This window comes from Gobius niger (assembly GCF_951799975.1).
Source record: "Gobius niger genome assembly, chromosome: 8".
NCBI classification, from domain to species: Eukaryota; Metazoa; Chordata; class Actinopteri; order Gobiiformes; family Gobiidae; genus Gobius; species Gobius niger.
Genome location: NC_136859.1, coordinates 20,065,488 through 20,093,068, shown reverse-complemented (window position 1 = coordinate 20,093,068; position 27,581 = coordinate 20,065,488). Strand labels below are relative to the sequence as shown.

Here is a 27,581-nt window from a genome sequence, read left to right as displayed (position 1 = left end):
CGTCCCTCACTTGTGACATCATCTCCATATAAGTCATCGATAGAGATGTCAATTAAAGGTAAAAAAGAAAGAAAAGAAAAAGTGTCTCTCAGCTTGTGGGGACCAGTTTCAATGGGTCATGGGCTTTTCCAGTGGAGAATGGGGAAAACTGTTGGAAATGCTCACAGAAATTACTTGAAAATGTTTATTTGGATGTAACAAGCCCTCTGATTGGAGAACAAAGCCAGGGTTTGGAGAGTAGAAGATTATCGCTTTTCTCGGTCCATTACAGACTGGTAGGTTTTGCACTTTTGTTTGAACAACTCTTTAATCATAGATGATTCAAAGACAGTAGCATTGCTTTATGGAGTGTCATCTATCACCACATTGGGGGCCCGACAAAAGCCAAATTCTGCACGTGAAATAATGTAAAGCCGAATCACAACATTTTAAAGCTCCAAAACTCTCACACGAGCTTGCTGCACCCGCCGCGCTGTACCTTGCACCGTACACATTTGTCAAAACAAACATGTAGGGGGACTGTTGCACTCGTGTCACATTTTGCACAGCTATGAGGACGCTGTGTGTGCGTGTGTGTGTGTGTGTGTGTGTGTGTGTGTGTACGCTTGGGAGGGGCGTGTGATAACACCAGCCACACAATGCACATGAAAACAGGAGGCTTTTACTTTCCCTGGGGGTGGAAATTCATAAGGGAAGCGCAGGTCAGGCCCGAGCTCGATCCTGATTGGCTGCAAGCGGCTCGATAGGTTCAGAGAGGTATGTGTATGTACGCATGGCGAGGCGTGGATCCTTTAAATTATGTGCACTTCCTCGTCCCCTGTGGATTTGGCTTTTGAGGTACTTTTCTGTTGTATACTAAGGTAGTGTATGGCGTTGTACAGAATAGTGGGTTTAACAACATAGAAACGGCTGAAAATACATCCACACTTACATCATAGATATATTACCCTCTGCTGGTCACGTGTCACGTTTTGGATTCAGCATTGGTTCTGATCACGATGCTCAATCTCCAACTTGTTACATCATCAAGTTTTGTTCATGTTTTTATTTTATTCTTGTAGCGCAGCGTACATTTCTCTATAGGTGAACAAACGACTTTAGCTCAAGATTAAAATACACTCCATGAGTTTGAACGTTTGTGTTTTGGGTTTTTACTAGGGCTGGGCGATATGGACCAAAAGCCATATCCCGATGTATTTATGTTGAATATCGATATACAATATACATCCCGATATTTTATCAGAGTCAGAGCTGTGGAATGAAATGTTAAGTCAAAATCAAAGCCAAATAGCTCATTATAAAATGTAAACATAAACACTGTATAACAAAGCTCCGTCAGGTGCACATTTAAATAAAAAATATCTTAAATAAAAATAGCCCATAAGATAGAGGTCAATCTTTTTCTGAGGGCAGCATTATATATAAAGAGATAACAAAATAAAGGGCTCACTTTAAGATAAACTGTTTCAACATCAGCTATATTGATTTATGCAATATGGTCTAATTCTATATCTCATCTAAAAATATATCGATGTATCTTAAATATCGATATATCGGCCAACCCTAGTTTTACATGCATTTTCAGCGTTAAATGTTAAACCAATGGAGATTTAAAAATGTGAAATACTAAATTTTGAGTGCAGTTCACACTTCTGACATATTACATGTATGTACAAACATTGACCCGGCAACAGTTTTTTTTTTTTTTTTACTTTTTGACATTATTATTTTGGCTAATGTTACTGGGCATTGTTAATTAAAACGATGGATTTTGCTTCCTATGTTCAAATTAGATCCCAAACCCTAAAGTGTTAAAAAGAGATGAAGAGATGATGGTCATAAATAAAAGATCTTTATCTTAATTTATTTCTATTTTTTGATGGATATCTCTCATGCAATATGCAATGCAATCAATAGGATAAACTGGCCCCCGATATGAGAGTGCTTGATCTGTAAAGAACCTATGGATGGGTTTCAGTCACATATACTTTTTCCTGTTACGGGTGCCATTTTATGGACTAAATCTAAGTCCTAAATATATAATGTTATTCTTAATTGATCTGGCTACAGTCCTCATATTGTGTCATTAGAATAATGATGAAAAATGGACGGAATTTCCTTAAAGAGGTTGTAACATTATTGACTGCTGTGATATAAATGATTGAGATTGAAACATGCTTAAAACTATCATTGTTATAACAATAGCTAGGTCGCAGAGACTTGGGAACAAAACTAAAACATGTACAAAGCAATTATAGGCCGTCATAAACTTGACTGGAGCAAGATAATGGTCTGTACCTTTTAAAAAGTTAAGGAACAACTCTTTTACTGAAAATAAATGAAAGAGAGATTTCAGAGAAGTGAAGGAGTCCAGGGAATCACCAAAAATCCGTTTGGCCTTGAGGACGATTTTTTTATGCGCAGCCAATGTCAAAATCAAACCTGCCGCTTGTCACAAAGACTCAAATCCCCCTTCACTATGGGCCTAGGCCTAAAGGGGTGTGGTTTCATTCTCTCGGCGTGAAAGAGAGGGGCAGGACGGAGCTGTAGACGGGGCAGACAAAACAAACAGCCCCCTGAAACACTAAAACAGGTCACCAAAGTGTGCTAGTGTTTGCGCAGCGCTGACACAGTCGTGTGGAGGGGCTGCGACTTGTGGCCCTCAGCTCAGCAACCTGTGTTTTGGTGTTTGCTGCTCGACACGTACGCTATAAATTATACACCGTTCACCTAATATTTTATACAACAACGTCGTGTTGCCTCGCGTTGCACGAGACCTGCGGTTTTCTGTTTGGAGCACGGTGGAGCATTGCATCACTGCAAAACCTTATCAAATGTACAATGTTTTCAATGACAGAAACAGGGATTGTTTTAAAGTCCTGCCATGCAGCTATTCATTCATTATTTTTCTTTACTGTGTTTTTATTTTTATTTTTCGTAGTTTTGTAGTATTAGACATGATCAAATTAAATAGTCAAATATATTACAGTTAACAAATAAAGGCAAGTATGGCTGGGTAGCAACTTTAACCAAAAATAATAACAATATGTCCTGCCCTTACACTTTGTTTCAGCTATAGCCTTAAATAATCATTACGCCTTTAAGGAGTGAAAACTGTCTTGAAGCACAATGTAACTAAGTGCCGTGTAAATGTATGTGTCTGCCAAACAAAAACCTTCCAAAAACCTATGCATTGCTTGTGAATCAAAGTGAAACATTAGTGTAAAACCGAAGTATTTCAAGTCCTAACATAGGTGCCATCTTGTAATCCATGTTGACTTGGAGGAGAGAGGACACTGCCGGCTCCAGATACGCCCCACTACAGTGGGATTATCAGGATTGTCCGTCATAAGCCGATATAGGAAACAATGTGAGTCGGGCGGTGTACGAGCTGACATATAGGCGAAACAATATTGGCAAGCTCGCAGTAAAGAAAAAAAAACAAAAAAAAACTGGAGTGGTACACTAATGCAACACAGGGATCCGTGTTGAGGTGCAGTCAGCCTGTCAGATACAAACTGCAGAGCCAGAAACCATGCGGCGATACATGAAGCAGTAACCTAATTTGGCGTTGTAGTATTTTAATGTTGACCGAGGTGCACATCAAAAGCCCCACTTGTTTTTTTTTTCTCTCTCTCTTTTTTTTTTTTACGCCACTACTCGAGTGACATTTCACCTTTGCTTTTATAAATCGCGTGTCGCTGCAGCAGGAGTCGCCGCGCCCGCATTTATACTGCATTAGGGGTTGCCATGGTAAAAGTAGTTCGACAGCAGCCGGAGAGAGGCAGGAAGCGAGGAGATGGAGGTCCGACTGTGATAGATGACACGGGGAGACACGATATCAACAAGAGTGCATTCAATAATAAAATGATACCGACGGTTTCATGGCGGGGCAGCTGAGAGCAACAACCCTCCGCACTCAGGGTGGAGTTGGGGGGGAAATATAAATAACCACTCCGAGCACTTTCTCTTCTTGGGCTTAAACACAATGGACTCTGAGACCTCTTCATGTGAGCGACAGGTTTTTCAACTCAAAATCTTGATATGAAAGTGCTCAAAAGCTGCAGATTGTAGAGGAAATACTTCATTGCAATTTTTTCTTCCGATGAGCTTTGAGATTGTGATGTGTCTTTTAAAGTCATGAAATGTGAACTGCTAAACTGATACAAGAATCACACCGCATTTTAGTACATGCTTGCATACTGGAACATACTGGAAAACGAGTATAAATGAAATGTCATCAATCAATGGTTTAAGTACTGGTATGTTGCATTAAGAAAATTAGGGGGATTGACATTTATGGGATGTTTTAAGGGTCCAGTGTGAGCAAACATGATTTCTATACAAGGCAATAACTGTCCCATTAATGTTGTCATCACCTGTAATGTGTCAGTCAAAACAATAACAAAACAACATCTGTCGAAGACCCTTTTCCCCGCGTTTAGGTCACAGTCCCTCACCCTTTTTCACTCTCTCTCTCAGAAACAGGCAGACGTGATGATCTCGAGGTCATGTTTAAGCCAGAGTCAACTCCCATACGCGGCGTCGTCATTTCATTCAAATTAAACTGCACATTGGGGGCGCCGCGCGGAAAAGCCGCTAAAAGTCATTTATCGTCGGGATTATGGTCAACAGCTGCTCATTAAAGACACACACATCTGGATTTATGGGCCATTTGTGTCACACGCGCAGCAGGCTCAAATCACTGCCGCTCACAGGGACGTGCGGACGTGCAGTGTCGTTATCGCTACAGGGGTGTGGGAATTATATCGAGCTCGTGGCACAAATGTGAGAGATTTTAGTGAAGTAATGTTAAACACAATGCATGGGTTTTTTAATCAGCAGATGAAATGGTTGCTATTCAAGTGTATTTTTGCCAATCTGAGCCAATACACTTAAAATAGGGCAATGCTAGGCCTTTCAGGATAACAAATTTGAAGTTCGATATATTGAGGCAGGAAAGTATCGCGATAAACAATAATATTGACTCTAACGATACTAGATACTGTCAACTCACAGGCATAAAAGTAAACAGTAGAAACCTTTGTTCTAAAAGTGCATAATCACATCCGAAAATACCACACAATCTGCGATAAACATGAAATATAATTCAACTCAATTTGCTTCAGGTAAAAATCTAAGTTTTACAAAGGAAAAAAGGGGGAAATGCTTATAAATGTGTAGACAATAAATATCTATTTTCTATGATTTATTGAATGATAAGTCGATATAAGAATGATCATGACAGCCCTAGTCTTTACATCCACATATTTATAATAAAACACAGCTGTTGTGTATTACGAGGCCTGTGGTATAGTGTGTACAGACTGACAAAACAAAATGTTGTTTTTTTTCTTTTCCGATGCAAATATATTACGATCAAGATCTAGGTCACAGAGAATTTCTTTACAAAACTCTTCTGGAATGGTTCAACTTTATTCAAAAGACACATGAGATGAATTTTTCTGTTCAGTTTTGGTTTTGTGAAATGTCCCTCTCTGTTGTTTGAGTTAGAAACAGACAAAGGCTTTAAAATCTAAACGACTATAAGAATCTAATTTGCTTCTTTCAACCAGTTCACACGTGTTATTCCTCATTGCCAAATTTGACCAGTTCTTGGATCGAATTAACTATTGCACAATGTGGGAATTTTGTCTGATAAACCAATATTGTAGTAGATCAGCATTAAGAGTAAATATCTGGAATAACCAAGCATCTGCTTAAACACAATTATACTAACAGAATTATGTTAGTAGCAATAAGCACCGAGCAGAGACAATCCAGCCTTTTCTGTGCCTCCAATAATCTCCAAACTCACTTTGTAAACATTTACATTTTCACAGTAGTTCATCTTTGTTTATAGCCTCCATTCAATACCAGCTGTATTATTCTTATCAATAATCATCTTTTACAGTGAATAAAACTCATTGCACACAGCTAGCTCCGGTTCAACCTGTAGTTTAATCAATTTCTTGAGCCAATTTTTCTTGAAAAATCCCCAACTCTGTCACAGACAAGCTTGTTACCGACGTCGTATTAAGGGCCGACAGTCTATCATTAGCAAATCAATTGTAGCTTGTTGAACCGAGGAGCATTGCCGAACCCTGCCCCCCCTTTTTCAAACACAAAGCCATATACGACAATGCAAGAGCGGGCCCAGTTTTCCAAGGAAAAGTCTTTTAAAGTTAGACTAAAAGCTGCTTATGGAGCAACAATGTAGGGGCGGCCCCAAGCATGACTGATCCTCTGTGCATTTTAGTTTAAAGAAAGGCTGGACTTCTACGCGGACGCACAGCTTTGCAGATGCTGGAAGAGTTGCCCACATGTTTGCACCCACTTCGAGATGCTTGTGTGAAATTTAAAGGAATAATAATATCGCACCCAAAACGTATCCAGTTAAATGGACAAGCTTCTAAATACAATTGACTGAGTGATGAGAAAAACTAAACAAAAAAGATCCCTTTAATAACAAATTTGAAAATGTCATTCACTTAAGAAAACAAATGAGGCCACATGACATTTTGTAAATTATTTTGAAGGGGTGTTTTTTGTTTTCATTCTTTATACTTTATATCTGTTGAATCAAAATAGGAAATCCCCAGTAAAAAACCTAATTTCAAATGTCAATAAAAAGGCATGCTCAAATCTTTCCATCTGGCCACAACAACATTGCATTTACAAAAATATAAATGCAACATCAAATAAAACTCCATACAACCTCAAAGCCTGGACAGACAAATAGCTCTCATCATGTCTATAATGCATCCCTTCATAAAGGACACGGACCTCCTGGACTCAAGGCCTATCGAGACATTCATCACTGTTAATATGTATCTGACACTAATGAAATCTAACAATCAGACTTAAGGTCAAGTGTTCCCGTATAGACGCATACAGTAACCTGTTCTGATAAGGAACACGCCGATCGGAAACGGACAAAGAGAAATTAGTTATAATTCAAAGGTGTGAGAGATGTTGAAAGAGCTTCTACAAACGAAATATAGTTCTCAGTGATCTGCAAAAAATAGAATCTGTTTTTAAAGGCATTGTGCACAAAAGCCGATAATGATCTTTTTTCTGCGTTTCTTTTTTTGCTGTATGAGAGAAAATAAAGCATTTTGTCTTTTTGGAAATATGTTCCTAATAAAGCAAAGGGGAATCATGTATAGACACAGATTGCATTAACCTATTTGCATGAATTATGTTTCAAGATGCTTTGTACCTTTTTATAGCAGATATGTAACTCACTCAGAAATCCAACTTTTTTTAAAAACTTTTTCTGTTGTGTTTTAACAGCAGACTATTCTTTGTTTTATTTCTCTTTTTCTCTGAACAGTTACCTCTCACTAAAAGCAGTTAAATTATTATCTTTGCAGCCGACTCGTATTGAAATGTTCAGGTTAGTCAATACAGTGTCGTGTATAAGGCCTCATGTCGTGTGCAAATCTAGCATAATGTTTCAGCTGTTTATTGCTCTTGATAGTAAACAAAAAAACAAAAAGACTCACAAATAAATAAAATGCGAGGATTTGCTTTTAGGAAACGTCCATACAGGGCAATTCATGAAAATACACATAATGATCATTAACATAAAATAAATATCTGCAATTTAACAACTAGCTTTGTTTCCTTTTTAACCATCGATTTTCCCTGTGCACCATTTATCAATTCAAATCAAAAAAATGACATGATTCAATCTCAACACAACTGAGCAAAATACATGTATTATCCTATATATCCTGTAATTATTTCTAAATTTGGAATGAAAACCAAAAGGTCATGAATTAACACCTACTCCTTGTTTTGTAGCTACGAGCCTATTAGTCCAAAACACACATACACAGCATTTTTAAAAAAAAAACCTTCAAATCCTTGACTTCTCGCACCTAAGAGCTTCATAAAAAATAAAAAAAAATCCAGATTACACAACTCCTGCTCCGACTCAAGCCCCACCCTTTTAACGCTTTTGTGAAGGAAAAAAAAGAAAAGAAAAAGTGATTGCGACGGAGGCGAGGGCGGCTTGTAAACAACGGCCATGGCTGCCACTTCGGGTGCGCGTCCCACTGACCGCTATGTTAATCCACTTAAAGACACAAAAGCCGGCAGAACCCCACATCTCACACTCGCTATTTTATTACCAAACGTTTCACCTGGTTTCTCTGCCACCGTCTCGCTGCAGGTGACAGGAGCGGGGCCGTCCCGTGCTTGTAGATAACCCACCATCTAGGGGTCAGCGAATGGGACAGAGGGGTTAATTTTGCACGGTGTCGTCCCTGGCTCGCCTCTGTTGTTTTGGGGCTTTTTTTTTTTTTTTTGCATTACCTTAACAAAGGCCTCTCACACACACGCATCCCATCCGCCGGCGTGACAGACACAGACAAAATGGCTGAATGGTGACGGAGGGGCTGTGTGCTTCGTCTTTATGTTGGGACTAATCAGGCCGAACTAACATGTGTCAACACTCGGCTACAAATGGCCCACATTGTGCAAAGGACTAAATGGTAAAACTAACAGTCTCTCCATCACCTGACGTCTCTTACATTCAGAAAGCAGAATATTTACTTTGCCTTTTCAAATTTGCATAGTCTAAATTCTCAGCTACCTCATCGAGCAAAAGCTATAGATTGTTAGGACGGATACAAGATGATCCAAAGTGCAAAAAATCAACACACATATTAAAGCTGGAGAGTCCTCTGCCAAGGAGCTCACACTCCATCAGATCCATCAGAATCTTTGGCAAATTTTCTTTCTTCATGCTCTTGCAAACTAAAGTAATTTACCTTTTGAGACAATTGTAACTGTCCTTATTTAAGAAATAATAACAACCTCAATCTACAACATCATTCTCATGACCAAATCTTCACAATATTCTGCATACACTGTTGTGCCTCGATTTTGCAACGCCATATTTCACACCGAGCTAAAGCCTCGGCGGTACCGTATATATTTAGCTGGAGGCAGGATTTCTATACTGTGACACTGGGAGCTGCCCTGTCCGTGCGTTTGAAGCCGTGCCGCAGTAACACACACATCATCAGTATTCTGCTAAGGCCGCCTATACGTCTCCAATTTGGCCCCATTTGTTCCTACAGAATTGACAGCTGCCATCGCCCTGTCATTGTGTATGAGGAATGTGTGCACTTTTGGGATGGCTTCGCTTGACATTTATCAATTTGTGGTAAAAAATAAATAAATAAGATGAATCGTTATCGCACTCTCAGCATTGGTCAATCTCAGTTATCTATTTCTTTGGCACCTTGATTGGAGTTTTGAGGAGAACAAAGGCAAATATTAATGTTTCAGGACACAAAAGTTAAAGGCCTTTCTTACCTATATTCATAAACCATATTAGTAAAAGCTACATCTCTTTCTTTCAATAAAATAAAATATGATTTAATTCAAAAATCGAGATTGATCAACATGAGGAAAACAATATCGCCCAGCTCATCAGCAGTAAGATTTAGCATAACATAACAAAGGCAATACAGAACAGCCTTCAAACTTTCAATCTACATTGCAAAACAAATTCAATTCAACATTTCCGTTGTGCATTTCAGTGTATCTTTTGTTTGTAAAATTGTCAACACAAGCTTGTAAACCAAGACACGAGAAACCACAGGAAAGACGAGCACTACCAAGATAATGAATGTCTGATGCTAAGCGCTAACGGCAATCAGAAGCTAACCTTGTGAATAATCAAGAGTCGGAGCCAGAGATAGATAGAAAGAAGGGGGGGGGGGGGTGAGAGAAAAAGTGAGGAGACTATAGCAGCAGTAATCCTATCAGTCCAGCCCGTAATGTGTGCGTGTGAGGGGTACTCCCGCTGCGAACGCTCTAAAGCAACCTGGAATCAAAGCATCTGTGTTTCTGTTTATCGTACAATGGCTAACCGGCTCGGTCCGTCGACTATACATGCAAATCATCTGCTTTTTCCTGCGAGCTCGGCCTTAGTTCTTTCTCTGTCTCTCCATGTGTGTTATGCATCGAGGCTTTCGCTGCTGAAATGGCTGTCCGTTTAGGCACAGTATCAGAGAGACGTGCAGCAAAAATGTGCAAAGTAAAGACAGCATTTTGTGCAATTGGACGGAGGTTTTCACAGTTAGTGTGACTTTGGGTCTGTGATTTGAAACATTGGTGAAGCTCAGTCTGTTTGGTTCGACTTGAGCTCATCGTAATTAACTTGTGTTTTGTCTGTTGTTTCCTGACATTTCATCTAACGTCTCCCATTGCAGTTCATATTATTTATTTTAGTGAATATATGAATGAATATAACAACAACTAGACTTTTGCAACCAATATTATCGAGCTTAGTTCCTCAGCCTCTCGATATGAACATACATTTCAGTCCAAAGATACAATACAAAGCACTGCACATGACAGCAAGAAAAACATTTAACCTGAATCTTAAATCTGCTTCTCGGTTGCTGAAGAGCCGAATAACAATTTTGTGATGCCTCCTTTAAAAAAAAAAAAATGCAACAACTTAGCCTTGAGTCTCAAAAGATAAAATAATCACTGCTTGCTTTTCAGCACAGACAAACAAACACCTCAGATTGAAAGGCAGGTGCCGAGAAAGGTTACTGTCCTCGAATTCAACCCAAATAACTTTCGAGCTCATTCGCCGCACCCTCGCACATCTTTTTTTCCTCTTTTTTATTACACACACGGGCACAGACGGATACCCACTCCAAAAAAAAGTGAATGGCAGAAATCAATATTTTAACAATGGCATTTCGAAATAGACAAAGTGACACCTGGGTTTTCTCGCGGTGCGTTCGGTAAAAGCATATTTCTCGCCTCCATCTTTTTACAGCTGCAGCTCGACAGGCAGACAAAGAGACACCAGCCCTAGTGCAGTGTGCAAAAAAAAAGAAGAAGAAAATCTGACGTAGCCACACTTTGCCTTAGCTTACAACCGCTAGCATAGTTTATGGTCATTTGCAGGCGTATATTAACTAAATGCAATCCTTAAACAAGATGGGATAGTTTTGAGTATTTGAGCAGATGATGTGAGAGTTAAGTTTGCCCGTGCATGTCCCATACTTTTCTCTTCTTTTTATAACATTTTGCATTGCTTTGATGCTATTTTAATGACCTTTATGCACCCCTTTGGACTATATATTCTATACAAGAGTGCATATAGGTTGGTCTTTGCGGTGCTAATCGAAATTCTCAGCATCTCCGCGTTCACCCCCCTCTTGCCTCACTGGTACATACCCATCCCCCTCTATACAGCTCCATACTCGCTTCTCCTCTCTCTTCTACAGATTATTCCACAGTTGCAGGTTGTAAATAAAAAATTTCAGCTCCAGAATTTTAATGATAGACTTTTTTCCCTCTCTCTCTCCTTTCTCTCTTCCCCCCACTGTCTGTCTGGTTACTGTCTAGGAGCACTGAGGGTATTTTTTTTTTAAGAGGGACGACCCCATGTGTTTTGACTAATATTAGGGATGATGGAGACAATGAAACATGCATGGTACAGTAGCATGCATAAGTAGCACCTCCGAGACGCTGTCAGACATGTTGGAGATCCGAAATCACGTGGTTTAAAGGCACGCTGCTTACAATCATCCCAATCCGCACCTTTTAACAATAGAAACGGCTCCTAAATGGTTTCAAACTTGACTATCGATACCGTACCATAACTTGTCTATTAAGTAATCCACATCTGAGCTCGGCTTGTAGGTTTTTCTGCAGTTATTTTAACCTTGCTGAGTGACTGCTTTGATGATATTATCCTCATTTTTTGTTATTTGCTAATTATGTAGTGTTTTGTTTTACATACTGCTGTTGTGATTGTGCTAAATTAGCCTTTTTATCTGTTGGTTATAGCTCCTAATTCGGTTTCATGAACATGTATTGGCAAGAAAATACACCAATGCAACATGTTGACGCTTAGAGATTGTTTCCTACAAAAATGGCGGCTGTGTCTCCAAGGAAAATGTTAAATGACAATAATAATGATAATGTTGTGAAAATAATGATAGTGTTGTGAGTCTATTTATAACCACAGTAAATGCATTACTCACCTGTTAGTGGCAGATGTGAGGTCAGGTCTTTGTCGAGGCCTTAAGAAGGCCAAGCAGCACCTTCTTTCAATCATCCAAAACCAACTCCACAAATTAGAATCCATCCATACAGAGGAAAAATAAATACAAATATTTCTAAAGAACAAACCCCAAAACGACAATCCATCTTTGAGCTAATGTGGGATGTCAGTCTGAGCAGGACAACATGCTACTACTAGTTCACAACTTTCAACTTTGAGGAGCAACAGATGCCAGGGTCCTGTATTGTGGTGGGTATTAGGGCGCGGGACACCCCAGAATGTCCCCCGCTGTGAGTGTAGGGGTGTCAGTGTGTGTGTTGGGGGGACAGCGGGGAGCAGCTCAGCCCGGGACGCCGCGCGCAGTGAGGGGCCATTAGCCATGGTAGGATGACCCACATAAAAGACACACACAAGCATGGACGTGTGCTTTTGCAGCCAATGTGCCATGATAACCATAGAGCCCGGATTGTTGAGCGTTTGGTTCGGCACGGTCATTGTCACAGGGTTCTCACACTGGAGTAAGGCTGGGTTTAGGCCTGAGCTGCTCCCATAAGCCCCAGTAAATGCAGCACAAATCCAGCAAATTCTTCACACCTATAAAGTGCATTTTGTCTCGATCACAAACAAAATCCTGACATTTATAGGAAACATTCTGGTGTCAAATATTGTATAGTTGAATTTAATACGTTATTGTTGAATGACCTTTTATGAAACTAGAAGAATCAGATTATGGCGCTGTGGTTTTCCTTTAACTCAGAGTGACCTCTTTTCCGTTTGAGGCAAAAACAATGTATCACAACTTAAAGGCACACAGTGTAACATTTTTGATTACACTGTTGCCAGCAATACAAAACATGCCGCTAATGACCAGCTCGACACAGGAAATGGGATTTTTGCAGTGGGTAATCAAAGCATGGATGTGGATGAGGACCTAACCTCATAAATCTCATATTTGGCTGCCTTCAGTCAATGTCTCCATAGAAACGAGCTGGAGAAAGTTACAGTCAGGTCTCACAGGAAAGACAGGACCGCTTGTTTGTTCATTTTTCAACGATAAAAATATCTTAATAAAAGAAATGCTTGCGTTTTATCATATTTATTGGGTGAAATGTTACGCAGTGTGGCTTTAAATTATAAGTCCAAGCTTTTGATAAAGTCTGGTTTTAGTCATTATGCGTAGGTTTCCTTCAGGTACTCCGGTTTCCCCTACCCCTAAAAACATGTACAATAGATTTCCCTTTTGGGGCCAGGTCTCCCCTGAATCTCAGTGGGACTTTCCTGGTTAAAAAGGTCAAATAAGAAAATGATCTTCCTAGCCTTTAATCAGGCCTGGCTGAAATATTGGCCGGCCTATGCCCTTCATACAGTCCCCCCTGCAGTAACAGATCAACATTGACACGTTTAGAAGCATCATACTCAGGATTATGGACGAGATGTTTTTTAAAATTTGGCCAAAAATATCAGCGGTGCATATCGACCTTAGAAAAACCCACATCAGCCGACCTCTATGAGATATATTTCTATATATTTCTATGATTTAAACTATAATAATAAATGTTTATATAGGCTATTTGACAAATAAAAAACAATTACATAATGGGCTGTCGGCCATGCCACCCCCCTCCATATCGGTATCGGTATCGGACCCCAAAAGTCCATATCGGTCGGGCCCTGCTCTAAACACATTATACATTATATTGTATGTGGGTTTGTGTTGATTTCCTCATTGTTTTGTTTTGTTCTTTACAGTTTGACTCTGAAAGAAATAGCTTAATTTTTTTTTCCTCTTTCACTGTATCAAAGTGGTCCAGTGACATCACTATAATCAATCAATTGTTTTTGTAATAGGGGTGGGTCATATCGTATCTCATATCATTATCGTGATATAGCTTTTATATATCGTTGTAATTTTTTATATCGTTAAGTAAAATGAAACGAAGGATGTAAACTGCTTGAGTAGATAGCGAGGATATTAGTATTGCATAAAAAAAACGGAATAATATATCACTGAATTAATCTTCCCAATCGGCGTAACTCTGGGATTTTGAAGTAATTTGTCCATTGTCAATTATATCGTCAAATATATCATTATCGTGATATTTCTTTTTTTTTATCGTCATGTAGATTTTAGGCCATATCGCCCTGGCCTATTTTGCAATATTCAAGACAGTTCTGAAATGTTGCATGTTTTCTCTAATGTCGTACTTCCCAAAATGAGATGCCTCCTGGGAGCTGGGCTAAAGCCAGTGCTGTACTTTACATAACACGGTACATGCACGTCTCTGGAATAAAACGCTCGCCTCTACAGAATTTCCATACACACAAACAGCTTCTAAACTCCACCCAAGGCAATAATTGTACAGTATTTTAATTGCTGAAACTTTGGAGTTGTCAAACTATTTGCAAAAACATCCCAGATTGGCCTCTTCCAATCATCAGTCCTTGTCCTCACCTTGACCAAAGCGCTTATTGACTAAATCTTTGGAAATCACTAACTATATGGTCTCCCGGGACACCTTCTTGCACAATTGATTATATCTTGTCAGATGCTTACGGTAATCACTGTATCTGAAATGGGATCTACTTTCATGTTTTGAGGCTAATTATTAATATTCTTGAGTACAGGCTGTCAGTGTTTACTCCATCCCAATATTGGCTTGTGTAATCAATCTTGAGTCCTTTTTTCTCTCTCATAATTACAATTTGGCTGCAGCGCTCCACTTGCTCCGAGTGCTTCACAGGCTGTGGAGTTGGCCTGCAGTTCTGAAACTCTTGCTTCTTTTCATTATTCTTATCTGTCCATATCTCTCTCTCTCCCTCTCCTCTTTCCTGCCCCCACTCCAGTCTCCACTCACACATATATTTATACATAGCCAGGGGGATTTGCTTGAGCACGTATCACTGTGTATGCGCGCACACCAGCTCACAGCGGGGTGTTGCCAATTACCGCAGTGATTAAAACCTAGTTGGGAGAGGAGACGGAGATAGAGGAGGATAGAGGGAGACTGTGGGTGGATGGATGGACGGACAGACGGACAAGGGCACGCTCATCCGGCACCACCGCACTGTTGTAATTGTGGGTATGCAAGGCCAGGGTTTCAAAGCACTGGCATGGGAGAATGAGTTTCAAAAATACCATCATCATTATGGTAAGTATACATAATATGCAAGATTATGATAATGGCCACAGCGCAGTGCATTTTCTCACCATTAGCTGCATTCAAGACCATTTCATCTAAGACTGTGAGGGACAGACTTCTGCAGGAAACTGATGCTGTCGGAAAGGCCTGGCTTTCTGTGGTTATCCATCATTATATCATCACTGTAACACATCTTAAATGGCGACGTTTTGCTGGAGATAGGTGGTAAACAAGAGCTGGAAGAGTCTGTGGTGCTTCACTTCCATGAGTTTTCTTTTCTTATGATTTCACAAATTTTCCATTTCAACCTCTCCGTTTGAGTTTCACTACAGCCCAATGTATGACTGTTATGTTCCCAAGCAGCGCATTGAATTCAGAAGATGTTCAGTCCAAAACTTTCCATCCTAACATACAAATCCAACTGTTTTCTTACATTGTGTTACTATCGGAGCTTGTTGTTTGGCCACGTTACTTGGGCTGTTGTCTCCAAATATTCTTTTGAAAACCCCTTCCCTTTCACAAATGACTCAACTGAAGCACAATGATTTTGTGCAGCCACCTGTCTTGTTACTGTATGCTAGTTTCTTCTTGCTTAAAAAAAGTTTTTTGCAGAAGTACAGCTAGAACCAGGTTACCTTCACTAAAGTAGTTGGAATAGGTTTCAGCCACGTAAAAAGGCCTGAATGATGAATGGATGAATACCAAAACTTTTTTCTCCTTCACACGTCTGCATCGACAGGGCGAGGTGGAACATGTTCAGGTGCTCAGACATGCCCCCCCCCCCTCCCCTTATGACTCAAAGATCTGTGTCATAGAGTGTCACAGTGGATTTAAGGTGTTGACAGGCGTCCCACTGAGAACAGCCCTGTCCCCTGTGATGAGGAGGTGACTGACAGTGAACACGACAAAAGGCTGTCTGAGGAAATATATCGACTTGAGTTCTGATTAAGAGTGATATATTCATGTTGGTAGATATCTGGGCACTTCAATCTAGTGCACAGTAATAGTTAGAGGCCGACCCGATATTTGGGGAATTTACAATATCGGCTATCGGACGATCTAGCACCGAAAAAAGCCGCTATTTCCGGGACCGCAATGAAAATTGTTTAGCTTCATCTTTGTATAACACAAGTTTGACTAAACCTCCGTCAGTATGGACATGCTGCATGTCATTTCTGGAGGATTCAATCGCTGAGTTAGCTTTAACCTCCACTATTGTATTTTTTATTGCCGCGCAACAACAGGATGCTAATGCTAACGACAACTAGCTGGGACAGAAACTATGATTGGATCACCTAAAGTAATGAAATAAGATCGTCCAGTGCTGGAGCGGCCATTACAGGATTATAGACCAGACATTTGGAAAAATCGGCCAAAAATATCGGTCAAAAATATCAGTCGAGCATATCGGCATCGGCCAATTAACATCCCAAAATATCAGCATCGGCCTCAGAAAAACCCATTTCGGTCAGCCTCTAGTAATAATACGAAATATAAGGATACTAGGGAATACATTCATTTTGAAAGTTTATTACTTCATTATTATGATTACCAAGAAAATACTACCCAGTTTTTCATAATGAATCATGTTTCCATGATTAGCTGTTTGTCCTGTTTCTGCCATTAACATTATTAGCACATTATAACGCTTGCTCGTTCCATCCTATTACCATGATATAACAAATATTTTCCATGGCAGTGCATTTTCTATGTATAGTGCTCGATCTTGATGCTTGCTCTACCAAATGAAGTGAACTTTAAATGTAATGTGCATGTAGTGCGTTACTTTTAACCTCTCGTGGTACAATAGCCTCTCAGTGAATTTGGTTTCCCATAGTTAACATGTTCCACAGCTAATTGCAAAAAAAAAAAAAAAACGTAATAGTTTTGCAAGAACGCCTGCCACCGCGAAGTCATTTGAAAAATAAAAACTCATTATGCAGCTCTTCAAAGTCAAATTAAAATTCGCTGATTGGTTTTCCCTCCATCATCGGGAGCCAGGCCCGGTCTTTTCTAATGACTCCAGTGGTCGGTTTGATGTTGGGGGCTGCGGCGCTGGTGTGTGGCAGGTGAGAGCTATCTGCCGCGCTCACAGCCCGGCCCCCTGCTGGGTTTAATCAATACTGCGCCCAATCTCCACAAACACCTCGCTATCTCTGCTTTAGACGACCAGGGAATACTAACCAGGCGCACTCACACATATGGTGGGTGTCTGTTTTCGCTGTTTGCTTTATGTTGTGTCCATGGGCGGGCGGGGCTAATTAATTCTAGTCCATCTCGTCCACTGGGAGGAGAAAAGGGTATATCAAGATTGAAAGTATTGCTCGCTCGTGTGTGTGTGTGTGTGTGTGTGTGTGTGTGTGTGTGTGTGTGTGTGTGTGTGTGTGTGTGTGTGTGTGTGTGTGTGTGTGTGTGTGTGTGTGTGTCTGTGGGGGACGGTGGATACCTCTGTTTAGATGTGTGTGTCGGTGTTGCTGACGCTCTCTCAAGTCAACTCAACTGAATCGATTAAAGTTCACACGGGACAGCGCTGGAGAGGGGCGAAGAGGTGAAGACAATGAGGAGAAGAAGCGTCCAATATTCACTGTTTACATGGAGGCTGTTTTGTTTTCACATTTGCCTGGTGGCTTAGTGGTTAGAGCTCCTGCTTCTCTGAGGTTTTATTGCTTTTCATGTAAAACTGGTGAATGGGATTAAGCCAAGGCCTAAGAATCACAACAGCATTTTATTCATGGGCTTCAGTCACATGACGTGTTCCTGTCGTGGACACCATTTCTAAGACTTTTGGGCATTTAGTTGACAGAATGTTTTGTTCAGAATCCTGTGGTGATGGTGCTAATTTACAGATAAGGCTAATGTCATCTAGGGGTGGCCATATTGTATCGCATATCATTATCGCGATATAATTTTTTTATATCGTTGAACACAGGGACAGGGAAGGATGTTAATGAGTAGATCATATTTTCGAGGAAACTAGTATGGCGTAAAAAAAGAATAAAATATGAATGAATTATTCTTCCCAATAGGCGTTAAGCTGGGATTTTGAAGTGATTTGTCCATCGTCATTTATATCGTCAAATATATTGTTATCGTGATATTTCTTTTGGTATCGCTTTAGATTAAGGTGTGATCATTAAGTATAAATAAGCATTAGTAATCATTTTAGGGTTAGGTTTAGGGTTGGCTATGAATAAGCCGATTATTAATGGCCTATTAGTATGTTGACAGATAAAAGTATAATAAGCCGTGTGTTAATACTTTACAAGCATATTATTGATGCTTATTAGTACCTTATTAATACTTAACGAGCACGCCTTCACATAAAGCGTTACCTTTCTTTTTTGTATCATGATATAGATTTTAGGCCATATTGTCCTGCCCTAATGTCTTCCCACTCTTGCAGTTAATCTCACAGAAGCCGTGGCCTATTTTCTTCGCACATCAGTGATTCTCAACCATTTTCATCGCAACCACCGACATAAAAAACGCTATTCTTCGTGACCCCCCTCAGCACATTTCCCGTCAAACTACATCGAAAATATGCCTTGTGGCCTCCGAGGGTTGAGAATCACTGCTCCTTTACAGTAAGATGCCTGAAAAGCTGATTTATTTATTGCATCTCATAAGTAATTGTCATCGTAAGGATATATAAAAAAGAAAAAGAAATGCTGGTCTATTTCGGCAGACGCCTGTCCCCGTCCCGCTGTGTGTCGACTGTGTAAAAATAACTGCAGTTGGAGAAATCTGCAAATGGGCCGCTTTCAGACGGATGATAATTAACGCCAGTGTTCTACCTGTCACTCCCTCGCTCTCTCTTTCTGCTCTCTCTCCCCCTCTCTCTCTCTCTTCTGACACTTTCTAAGGCCCACCCTGTACCACACCACCAGCCCGCTCCCCGCTGAGAGAGCAAACACGCGATCACCGAGATGATATGGAAATATGAATTATGCATGGGCTCAGCCTCGCCTCGATGTGCTACAAAGAATCGAGGGCTATACTCTCCCTTCAAATTATAGGCGAATATGGCTTTAGTTTTAAACGTAATCATCCTCATTGTGCGGCGTATTGTCTCGCGCAAAATGGAGATTGGCTAGGTGTGCACTGCGCTCAATGGCCGCAAAATCACACTATTGACAAATTTAATTAAGGGCATAATTGTGTATTGTGTGTGCAGTATTGGAATTAGCATAAATGATGAAACGCTATATTCACAACCGTAATGAGAGCGTGCAAGCCTTAACAAGAAGTGTGCAACTGCAACAATGGAAATAATTACAATTTTGCTGACTTTATGTTTCCAATTATGCGCTAAGGTCAACATATACATTGTTTGAATTAAAAGATTATGAGACTGTCAAAGCCGTCACTGTAGTGTAACAATAGCTCCGTGCCACCCTTCGACGGTCGATCTATTATTAGCTATTTCTTGAATGCTAACATCGAGATTACACAAGGAGCACAGAGCGGGTGTTTGACAGACAGGAAATATATGGTGAGACAAAAGCAGCTTCATGGAATAAGAAGTAACGCAGGAAGGCCCAGACAGGCTCAGAGATAGTGAGGGGACATGGCCTGCTGTGAATGCATGAGGTTCTTCATTCAAAATAACATACTGTGATGTGTATATTTTAGATACATTTACAGCCATGGAAACAACGAATGGGTCATGTAAACAAGCTCAGAATTAACCTGTTAGCCCCCACCGGAGCTGAGCACATTTTCTCCAGTTTGGCTTTACCCAAATCTGAAAGCTGAAGAAGAAAAAAAGCCTTTCAAAATGGTGAGGAAAATGAGGATGAAAATGCAACTATAAAAGGGACAAAAATGTGAAAAAGCGAGACGAAAACATCACAAAAAAGTCACAAAAACGTCCAGGAAATACATGACATAAACATGATAATAACATGATAATAACTAGACAAAAACATGATAATAACAAGACAAAAACATGATAATAACATGATAATAACAAGACACAAACATGATAATAACAAGACAAAAACATGACAAAAACATGATAATAACAAGACAAAAACATGACATAAACATGATAATAACTAGACAAAAACATGACAAAAACATGACAAAAACATGACAAAAACATGACATAAACATGACATAAACATGCTAATAACATAATAATAACTAGACAAAAACATGATAATAACTAGACAAAAACATGACATAAACATGATAATAACATGATAATAACTAGACAAAAACATGATAATAACTAGACAAAAACATGACATAAACATGATAATAACATGATAATAACTAGACAAAAACATGACATAAACATGATAATAACATGATAATAACTAGACAAAAACATGACATAAACATGATAATAACATGATAATAACTAGACAAAAACATGACATAAACATGATAATAACATGATAATAACAAGACAAAAACATGACATAAACATGATAATAACAAGACAAAGTGTTCCAAAATAAAAGCATTCATTAGTTCAAAACATGATAAAAAGGCAAAAAGCAGAGAAAAAGCAACAAAAACTGACAACATGATAAATAAAGAAACAAAAAAGTGACGAAAACACGACAAAAAACGAGACAAAAACGTGTCAGAAAAAAACGACAAAAAAGGCAAAGAAAAAGCAACAAAAACCGACATCATGACAAAAAAAGAGACGAAAACACATGGCAAAAACTCATAAATAATTTGACAAAAACGCAGTGACAACGCGACAAAAAAGTTAGGATCTGCTTGGTAGGTCTTAGCTTTCAAATGACGTTACACTGGCCTATAGGTTGAAGCTTTTCGATTTGGGTAAAGCTGAACTGGAGAAAATGGGGGATAAGAGGTTCAATGTTACCAATGGGACGTCATGGACACGATCCACTCGTTTCTGTTGTAACAGGTAATGAGGTCAAAGAGGAGAGACATGTGCGGCAGAACGACTCCATCATTAGACTAAGTGGAAATACATAAACACAAACCCGATCTCTGTTTTCATATTTAGATCATGAGGAATTACTGTAGGCATAAGAAAAGATACATGGCACCAGAAGAACCTCACTATAACTATATCTAGATAATTTTATTTTTAAATTTAGTCACAAACCAGTGGACAATTCCTGCCCAACGCTATAGGACCAATTTTCACTGCACAATATAGTAGATGACACATCAACAGAAAAGCACCACTCATATATATAGATGCTTATTTTGTTTAAATAAGTGAAGCAATTTGTATCTTTCCATTGTGAATAATAAAATAATGTTCATAATCCACAGTAATAGCCGGCTATCATCAGCGATAAAAGCAGCCGTTTGTGTCTATGCTGTAATATTGTTTTGTGTCAGTCGTTGTTTGGCAGCAGCTGTGTTTTTGTGTAAATCCAGGCCCAGTTTTGATGTGTCCAGTTCTTAACGCCATACGTTAACGGTTTTAAACCCGCTAATTATCTCCTCCAGTTTGTCGGCCTGGAGATGACAAGAGGCGCTGCTGACAATCCTCTGACTCCTGTCTCCGTGCGCGAATCATCCCAGCTCCCTGCATTATTTAAAGGCGCAGAGACGCCCAGGTATTCCATCTGCAAACACACCGTTCATAACACCGCTAATTACTTCCCATGATCCTCTCCGGCTCCGCATCCACGCACTTCCCTGTTCTCGGTTGCAGCTGCCATGGGAAATATGATTAGCAGATAGCACGCGGCGACGGTTACCAAGGGAAGTCACGCGGACACCGTTATTCCCGACCGCGCTTCCATCGAAACAGGAAAGGCGGTAATAAGGCGGGTGAGCAGAGCAGCCCCGCGGTTAGCATCTGTCGTTAGCCGTGTTAGCGCTCCCATGGTTTTACAATAAACAGCACCACAGCACACAGGTTATAGGGGACGGGGGAGCTAAGATGTCCCTGAGTGGGATGCACTAGTGAGAAGGAATGCTGTTAAAGGCACAGAGGAAAGGGCCTCACATCTGGTTCGGATAAGATTATCACGTCCTAATTCTAAACAACATCCAAAATACATTGCTTTTATAAAACAACGTTTGAGCTCCCAATGTCAGAGTTGTCATTCTACCAGATACATGTAACTTTTAACTTCGAACACTGCTATTTCTACAAGCGCAGACGTGATAGGAACGGGCGCAGACACTGTAGCAGTAAAAGACAGAGGTCCCGGGACATAGGGGGAGGGAAGAGGGGCCATCCCAGTGGTTTTTGAGCCTCGATCTGAAAGGCGGCAGGTCACAGAGGGTCCTTTTAAATTTAGAACAAACCCGGAGCGCTGAAAAAGGCCTGAATGAGTGATTATAATGGCTGCCGGTCTGAATCTCATCCACGCTGCAGTTTCTTAAGAAAGCCCTGACTACTGAGCTAACACGTGGGCCGGCCCGACAATTTACTATCACAATCTGGGCGTTTAGCTGACTCTCCGAGAGCAACAATGAGAGCGGAGGCAGAAATGTCCAGTGTTAAAATCCTATGATCTTTAGAGTCGTGAAAATACCTTGATCTGGACAATAACGGTATACAACAATGAAGAATGGAGTGGAGAAAAGACGAGAGGCATTTTGTGTGTTGGAAAAAAGTGTCAGAGCCAGTTTTACTGCAGCTAATAACTTTTAATATAGGGTTTCATTTGGATAAAACGTTAGAAAATATTTGTATATGTGACTTATAGCATGTAGCCAATGAAAAAATAAATCAACAACAGAATGCATCTTCATTTTAATATAGCATTGGCATATAGCTTTCTAAGTTATAACATGCTAAAAAGGCTAAATCATTCCTGTTTTACAAAACTGCAAAAACACAAACCATTTTCACAAAATGCTATTAATTGTGCACTTGTTAACTATATTTAAAAATGATTAGCTTTCATATATTTGTATGCAGTTAAAAATTCAATAGACCTTAATGACCTTATAAGATGCAAGAGTGAGTCTTATAATGAGGGTCAATCAATTAAAAATCACAATTTAATGGAGGGTAATTGTAAGATTTTAAAACAATGGCCCCTGTTAAGAAATAAATGTAAATTTGTCATAAGGAAGAACAACAGTTTGACCAAATATGACTCTGTTTTAGCGACATCATTGGTCAGATGTTCTGTCTCCTCCCTGTGTCTTACTTACACACTTTCATCTGAACCAAGTTATATTTCTTATATTTAACTGAAGCCATTGTCATGTCCGGAGCTCCAGTCTAAATAAAGACCCGTAAATACTGAAATTTAAGTGAGATCTGTAACAAATTAAAACCAGGAGCTTAGTCTGAAATAAAACATTTGGCCTTTACCGAGGCACTGATTCCACTCAGTCTATACAGCTCTGATAAAAACAAATAAACACCACATCAAGAACGTAATCTCACTTTTAACCCTGTTTCAAATTTGGGGCAGCAGTTTTGAACACCTCCAATGATTTTACAGCGAGTATCTGAGGACCACGGGCAGCGGCAAAACCGAAAACTAGCCATATCAGCAACATAGTGAGAAGATACTCACCTAGACGCTCATGATGGTGAAGTGTCCTTCAAAAATATGCCCCAAATGCATGAACCTGCTCGTGTCCCAGAGTGCGGTGCTGCCCTGGCCCGGGCTGTGCCAAATCCTTAAAGAACAAGGATCTTTGTGTATGAGCCTAAACCTGCCGACAGACTGAGGCTTTGAGGCCCCCAACCGAGACCGGCTCCGCGCTTTGAACACGCCTGAAAACTCGGATTTACTCTCGGATAAATGAAAGGGGAGAAGAAAGTTATGAAAAGAGAAGAGAAGCATTTGAATACACGCACATTTTCTGCTGCTTCATAGGTTTCTCCGGGTTTGGTCTTTTACAGAAAAAATCCTTAATTCTGTCCTCATTACTGTACAGGCAATATATCTTTAACATATTGTACACATTGTTTTGTAGTTTGGGACCGCCACTCATCAAACATAAAGTGAATTGGAGTTTTACTGTTGAGGAAAATTTGCTCATTTCTAATTTGATAGATCACATATGAAAAAGGATCTGAATCAAATTACTGCTGCTGCACTCACATTATAAAAATCTCACATAAGGACATCCTATGCTACATTAAATTGCATAAATTGGTCAAATCTTTTATTTATTTACCATGATGATTTCACACAATGCATGACATTTCTAGATAACACATATTACATATTAAATATAAAACAATGTCTGAAATATGTGGAGAAAAAAACATTGTGATGAAATTCCATGCATTAATTGTACTTTAGGAACTTCTTTTGCTTGAAGCTTGTGTAACAGGAATCTTTGAAAATCCTGTGAGGGAGCTGTTTGACGCACAAAAATCGATATCTTTCACCTTGATGTTTGAAGTGTAGGAGAACAATATTATCTGCGAGGAGCGTGTATAAAAGTATGCTGCCATCCTGTCTGTGATGCCGTGGACTTCGTCACTAACTGAAAAACAAACAGTCACTTTATAAACCTGCTTCAGATCAGTCGCTCCTCCATTCACTCTGCATCTATTCACGCAGCTCTTTACACGTCTCTCGTGGACAAAACAGTGGACAAGTCTCACTGATGTCCTCCAAAGCTAAGAGGTCCTGCGCACTGGGACTCAAAACCAACACGCCACATAATAGGGCCTTGTTGGATCCGCCTTAATGTTTCTAATGTTATGTAAATGACCCGGCCCGAAGAGAAGAGGCAGAGGGACCGAGGGGGCGCTGGTGGGTGGGTGAGTGGGAGGGGGCTCGCGGTGTCTAAGCGCCCATTACCAAAGGATTAGGCAAATGCTGCTGTTGTATCAGTGTTATTCGGACGGCCCTAATCTCGCCTCCATCCTTCCTCCGTCAACGCCCTCGCCACACCCGCCATTGTTGTTTGGTAAAAAAACTTTGGGTTCAACTTTTCAACTCTCAGAAATATACAAACCGCTGACTTGGCTGGCATTGATTTTCCTCCATCTGATGCGTGTCTTTGTGAATGTGCGAAGACTGATCAATATTGAAAAAGCCAGAGACGTATGTGTGAAGAGCGCGCCTGCAGACAGCTATGACCCGCTGGATCCTTCAGTGTGGAGCTTCTGAGAGAAAGAAGAGTCCCAGGACGCTGCTCAGAAGTCCCATGATGCACTGGTGGCTCTGTGAAAGGTTATGAGTAAGCTCGCTGCCGCGGCCTGGCCTCCTCTATTTGCAGACTAGAAAACTTCTGACTGCTCTTCCAAACAATTGTGTTAGTAATGTGAAATCAATAAAGAGCGCACAATTACTTTTGCACAAGAAGGGTAAAAAGCGGGCTGATTTTGTGGCATTTTTTTCCTCCTCTAATCATGTCGAGGTTCATAAAGAAAAAAATACAAAACCATGGGAGCATAAACTCAGATGAAATAGATGTGCTAAACAGATAGGCCAACGCGGCTAATCAGTGTAAAAGTGTTCATAGCTACAACAAAAATCTACCATATTTTAGCTTGTGTTAATGCTAACCCTGCAGACAGGACCGGTGAGTCTCAGATACTTATCATATGACTGTCTACGAGCAAATACGAGCATGAATCAAGTTTTTATCACCTCACTGGCTTTAGTGATGAGGACATTTAACTTGGCATTCAGAAAGGTGGAGCTGGGACTCAAACCCGTGACTCTGACGGAATCATTGTGTCTGAGCTTTGAAACACAACTGTCTGCATCAAGGCCTGTCTTTCCTGAAGGATTGGCGTAACATACAGACGGGGATAAAAAGCACTGTACAGTAATTAACAAAGAGTCAGTCAACGTTTGCCTTTATTGTCAATTCCACCACATGAAAAGAGAGAATTTAAATTATGTTACTCTCAATCCCTCGGTGTAGAGAGTTAGTATAAAGCACAAATATAAAATCAAACATGCACACAATATGTTATGTGCACAATAGGGGAAAACAATGCATTGCAAAATACAGTGGGGAAAAAAAGTATTTGGCCAAAATCCAATAGAATGTCTATGTGAAACTGACCAAATACTTTTTTTCCCCACTGTATAGTTACATTATTTAACTTCATATATAGCAGGTAACAATATAAATAGTTGCATTGCACAGGCACCAGCCCGTCAACACTGTCCGTGTGTTGTCGATGATAATAATAGTGTCATCGGGAAGTGAGAATGGCAGTGCTGTGTGTTTGCGGCACAGTTGGACACTCAATTATCACATTAGTGCACTGCACATATTAGAAACATACTCAGAGACACCACCCCCCCGACGGCAGCAGGCCCCCTGGTGCGGCACTCAAACGCCCCGCAAGGGAGGGGCCCGGGCCGAGCGAGGGGCTGAGTGACATTGAGACCAAGGTTAAATAGAAATCATCTGTTGGAATTTTCTTCAGACTGAGTTCATATAAGTGTCTGACAAATACAGAGTCATTTTCACACCACATTAGCACTGTTTGGTCCAGTGCCGTCCCATAGCATCAAGTTGTTAGCGCCATGCCATTTTACTTCCCCCTAAGCAAGCCTGCCATGTTTTTCTTGGTTGAGTCAAAATTCTGCACCAACCAGAAGCCATATAATTTGGGATTATAAAGCATGATGGCACAAAACAACACTACAACTAAATTACTCTGACTGTCAAACATTTGTTCTTTTTTTATTTGACTAAAATAATATTGGTGAGAGAATAATGATTTTAATTAGATTTAAGCTTAGACAAACTGATCCACGAAGGAAATTACATGGACAATTTTCAATTTAGAGAGGTAGAATAAAAACTGAAAGATGTTCTCTATTCTTATTTTATGAATAAATTCAAATGTAAATCTTAAAATAGGTACCAATGTGCAGATTTGTTTGTACATATTTACAAGATAGAAAAATATATAAAATATGAATTTATAATATTGATGAGGTGATAAAGTAATGCAGTGCATAAGGAGCAGTGAGGGTTTATCCACTGCCAAGGACTTAATGTGATTGATGATATTTTAAGATTTCAAGGCTGTAGTGAAGCCTCGATTGTGAGGGCCATAGGGGCCATGGAGACACTGCCTTTGAGGCTTTGAATTTGAAGACCACTGGGAGACATAATATTATCTTTCAGTAATGTAAATATAACGCTCTTTATTGAAGGTCACTATCGCTTCATCAGGTTTAAGCGCTAGAGTAAGCTTGACCGAATATACAATGGGTCATCTTTAAAAGCAACCTTTAATACAACAGATTCCCAACACAGCACTAACATAGGCCAGAGTTGTTAAAAAAAGCCATTAATGACGTTTTAATTTCGCTTGACACACGCCTTTGCACCTTTTAAAATAAGAACCATTTGCCTAGTGTTACATTTCAAAGACCTCCATCATGCCCCCCTCCCTCACAGCGCAAAAGATCATCGTCATAGCTTAAATTATTGCTCCACTCTGTATGTAGAAAATGTTTCCAGTGTCCAATAATAATTTTATTGCC

The 27,581-nt window shown here is 40.0% G+C and overlaps 1 protein-coding gene across 1 annotated transcript in view; it reads left to right on the top strand.

Moving 5' to 3' along the window:
• The window catches only part of cmtm8b (CKLF-like MARVEL transmembrane domain containing 8b), a 49,535-nt gene continuing 21,954 nt past the window's right edge, over window positions 1-27,581 (top strand). The window contains exon 1 of the mRNA XM_079561209.1: window positions 1-58. The gene's annotated coding sequence lies outside the window, so the exon portion shown is untranslated. The remainder of the gene's footprint in view (window positions 59-27,581) is intronic.